Here is a 4,665-nt window from a genome sequence, read left to right as displayed (position 1 = left end):
GATCTATGAGACCCTATTGAGCAATGGAAACAGACTGGAATGCTTGGAACCCCAGTGGCCAAAAACATGAAAAGAATAACCCATAAGAGTTTTTATTTAATTGTCTTGTTTGGTAAAAGCATTACCTTAGGGTTTCTATTGCTATGATAAAAATATGATCAAAAGCAACTTAAGGAGAAAAGCATTTATTACTTCTTACAAACCCCAGGTCACACTCTACCATTGAGGCATGTCAGGACAGGAACTCAAGGCAGGAACATAGAATTAGGAACTGAAGCAGAATCCATGGAGCAGTACTGTTTATTGACTTGCTCTCCATGCCTTACTCTGTTTGCTTCCACCTGCTCAGGGAAGCCCTCATATCTGCTTTTTACCCCAGCCACCTCCTCACCAAATAAAATATGCACACATACACACAAACAACAACAACAACCACAAAACATAGAATACATCTCATCATGAAAGCTGTAGTATATTACAGTATGTCCCACAGTATACCCTTCTGTCCACATATCTTCAGTTGCAAAGGTTCATTGCAATGAGTCTAGCTCAAGAGCTCTGGCCTCTGTGACAGCATCAATATCAGATCCTCAGCTAGACTACTTCATATTATCCTATTATTTCCTGTGTAATGGAGATCCGGCAGCTTTGGAACAGTAGGACTGACCATTAAACATGTCCCAACTGTTCGCTGATGATCTAGATTTTAGGGTATGGGCCATCTTAGAACCCTAGATCTGGTCCTGGGCTGTAGCAGAACTGGTCAGACCACCACCACTCCCTTATTCTCACCACCAGGGCAAGCTCTCTAGCACTGCTCTGGCTAGGCTACCCAATGCCACCAACAGCAGGAGACAGGGTCAGTACTACTACTCTCATGCCCTTGGGGCCAGCTCATCTGTACCCACACCTGCAGAGCCAGCTTCATTCTGCTGCCCAGTTAAGGCACAGGACCCACTCTCCCAAGGGTTGCAACTGTGAGGGGGCTAGACTAGCTTCCCCACTCTCATATCCTCTTGGGGTGGCTCACCTGTGCCTGCACCATCAGGGCCAGTACCACTAGCTGTCATGCCCTTGGGGCCAGTTTACCCAACTATTGCAACTGGCAAGGGGGAGAGGGAATGGCATATTTCCTACAAACACACCACCTCATGGCAGGCAGGGCCAGCTTTCTCCCACTCTTTTCCTCAGGGATAGCTCATCCATACTCCTTAGGGGACAGATCACCAGCACCCCTTTGCCAAGGCCATCACTACTGTGCTGCCCAGGAGAGGTGCAGAGCCCACTCTTCTGAGTGCTGCCTGTACCAATGAGGGGGCAGGGACACCTCTCCAGCAATCAAGACCCTGGGGGCATCTTTCCCAATTGCCAGAGTTGGGTGTGGGGTAGGGACATCACTTCTTTGCCTGTGTATCACATGGCAGGTGAGTGGTAAGTCAACTTTGCCACACAAACATGTTTGGGATTGGCTCACCATCACCCCAGCCATCAGGGCCAGCTCCATTGTGTTTCTTAGTTACTTGAGGGAACCACTCTTCCAAGTGCTTTCAATGATGAAAGATGGGGCCAGCTCTTCAGAGTTTGCACCAAATGAGGGGTGAGGCCAATTCTGTACAGCCCCTGAACACTCTGGTGGTCTCAGGCGACTTCCCTGACCAGGAACATCTCCATGTTCTCTCATGGTAATATGAGTCACCAATACCAACACAGACCCCTGCCACTGCATAGCCCTGGACTCAGACATGGCTCTCAGTGACAGCTTGGGCAGGAACCTCACTATAGCCAAGGTGGCAGGGTGGCCACTCAACAGGCTACTCCTCCCCACCCTCAAGTCTCCAGTTCAATCTTTCTTCATAATGCTCAAGCTGCTCCACTTCTGTTTCCCATCTGACCACCATGTACACACACATTGTAGTGGCTTCAGTTGCAGGCTGGCCATGAAGCTGGCAGGCCCCTGGGTGACATTCTCCATCCCCTCTGTGTGGAATGTTGGCAAGCAGATGTCAATGGCTCACCTGTGCCATGCACAGGAGGGCAGGTCTGTGGGTGGCACGTCACTCCATAGGTCTCTATCTGTCTTCCTCCTCTGCTGTCTGCATTTGATTTGCTTTGGTTTAGTTTTGATATGTCCTAGGCATAGAACAGCTTTGGCCACCCAGCCAGGCATCAAGGTAGGATGAACAAAGGACTGCCATCTGATCTGCCCCTGACTGATATGAGAACAACACCAACAACAAGGTGTCTCTTTGCCCATTGCTGGGGTATAGTTTTTTTTTTGTATTCTTGATAATATAACCTGTGAATAATTGCCTTTTATATCTGTTTTTCTTACTTAGGGTTTTATTTTTTTTATTCTAGCCACAATGCAGTAAACTAGAGCCTCCATTTAATGGCTCGAAGTAGTGATGAGAGCACAGAGTTTCTGTAGGATTCTTTGTGGTTTTGTGTGTGTGTGTGTGTGTGTGTGTGTGTGTGTGTGTGTGTGTAGGAGTTCTTGTGTGAGTACCTACAGATATATGTATGTCACTGGGTTTGCATATGGAATTCCGAGGTTGATGCTGAGTATTTTCCTTCATCATCCTCTACCTTATTTTTTGAGATAAGGTTTACTAATTTGGCTAGAGTGGCTGGCCAATGAATTATAGCGATCCTCCAGTATCTGGTTTCTAACCTCTGGGGTTATAGATTCAGTCACTGTGCTCAGCTTTTACATGAGAGCAGAGGGACTAAATTCATGTTAACATGTCAGTTGCTTTACTGTCTGAGTCCCTACTATGTCAGATTCTTTATTATTAGAGAGAAACATTGCTCAGAATATGTTTTGTACATTCATTGCCTCATATTAAAGATGTATCTCCTTCTCCATTTTGCTAATTTTGAAAAAGATAAAAAATAAAATTTTATGAATACTTACTTTTAAATACTGCCTCTTTATATAATCAAAATATGGTTTTCTTCTAAAATATTAATGTTGTGAATTACATTTAAAATTTTAAACCAGAATTTCCTTTCTGTGTTAAAGAAAACCAGGTCATGATGTATTAAGCTGTTTATATACTGTTGGATATGATTTTAAAATAACTTTGTGGATTTTCTCGCTCGCATCCATGACTCAGAACATTCTCAAGAGTATAGTAGTCCTATAAAATGATTTGAGGAGTGCTGTGGCTTGCTTTATTCCTTAAACAGGTTTTGTTTTTGTTAAATTATAATTATTTCTTTTCTTGAATGGTTGATTGAAATGGCAGTGAAATTGTTTTGGTCTAGATTTTCTCCATGGGAAAAATTTGGTTTGATGGTATCCCTAGTCAGTTTGTTGCTATGCACTTTGTCCCTGACCTGACATGCATAAAGTTGCTTTGAATCTTCTTGTACAGTTCTTTTTGTAAACAGATGGTTCCCATTCTTTGGTTATATACCTATGAATAGGATCACATGTAAAAGTTGAGCATAGTGAATGAACCTGTAACCCCAGAGGTTAGAACCAGATACTGGAGGATTCCTAGAACTCTTATTATCTGATAATAAGAATCTGACATAGTAGAGGCTCAGTTGGTAAAGCAACTGACATGTAAACATGAGGAAGTGACTTCCTTTTGTTTTGATCTCTGTGATAAATCCAAAATTAGCTTTGGGATATAAGGTGGGAGAAGGTTAGGATTCATCATCATCTTCATGGAAAGAAATCTAAATAGTTCAACATCATTTCTTATGGAATGGATTGCTTTGAGAACATAACTGCAGGTCTATAAATCTTTCTCTGGCTTCTGTTTTGCTTTGTGAACAATTCATCTACTATTTATCTAGTTAGTCACACACTACCATAATTAGAGCCTTTTCATATAATTCTTGACATCAGACAGTGACTCTTTCAAGTTTGCTTTTCATTTTTTTAAAGATTTATTTAATATATATGAGAACACTGTCACTGTCTTCAGACACACCAGAAGAGGACATCAGATCCCATTGCAGATAGATGTGAGCCACCATGTGGTTGCTGGGATTGAACTCAGGACCTCTGGAAGAACATTCACTGTTCTTAACAACTGAGTCATCTCTCCAGGCCCCGGCATATATTTCTGAACCATCTCTCTAGCCCTGCTTTTCATTTTAAAAATGACTTCAAATACTCTAAGAATTTTCCATTTTTAGAAAATGTCTATAAAATTCTTGTCAATTTATGTAAAATTTTACTATTTTATTTAACATTATGGTTTTGCAAATAGCTCTATAAAATATTGTTTGATAACCCTCTCAATTTTTATTATATTTAGAGAAAATCGAGACTTTGTTAATACTAAGTCTTAGAATTCAATTTTATAAACTGTCTTTCTGTGAAACTTTATATAGTTTTCCATGTTAAGATACATTTTTGTTAAATATATTCTGTAATTATTGACTCCTCTTTACTCTCAAAATTAACATCCCTCTGTGGAAATTCACTTTTACTTGTTAATGAATGAAATACATTTTACTTTAGAAATGATTTATTTTATTTTATTCTCTCTCTCTCTCTCTCTCTCTCTCTCTCTCTCTCTCTCTCTGTGTATGTGTGTGTGTGTGTGTGTGTGTGTGTGTGAAAGTAGCTACCAAGTGCAGGCACCTGCGAAGATGTCATGGATGCTGGGAATTGTACAATTAGGTATTATTAGGGATCTTATTTAT

The 4,665-nt window shown here is 41.2% G+C and overlaps 1 non-coding gene across 1 annotated transcript; it reads right to left on the bottom strand.

The window, feature by feature from the left end:
* Positions 1 to 2,121: 2,121 nt before the first annotated feature.
* On the bottom strand, positions 2,122 to 2,264 carry LOC120099470 (small nucleolar RNA SNORA48). The gene has a single exon (XR_015647207.1). It is a non-coding gene; the product is annotated as a small nucleolar RNA SNORA48 (small nucleolar RNA).
* Positions 2,265 to 4,665: the final 2,401 nt, after the last annotated feature.

This window comes from Rattus norvegicus, chromosome X, assembly GCF_021556685.1.
Source record: "Rattus norvegicus strain SHRSP/BbbUtx chromosome X, alternate assembly SHRSP_T2T, whole genome shotgun sequence".
In the NCBI taxonomy this organism is placed as follows: domain Eukaryota; kingdom Metazoa; phylum Chordata; class Mammalia; order Rodentia; family Muridae; genus Rattus; species Rattus norvegicus.
Note: the sequence above shows the minus strand (reverse complement) of the source record. Positions and strands in the feature narration are given on the sequence as shown.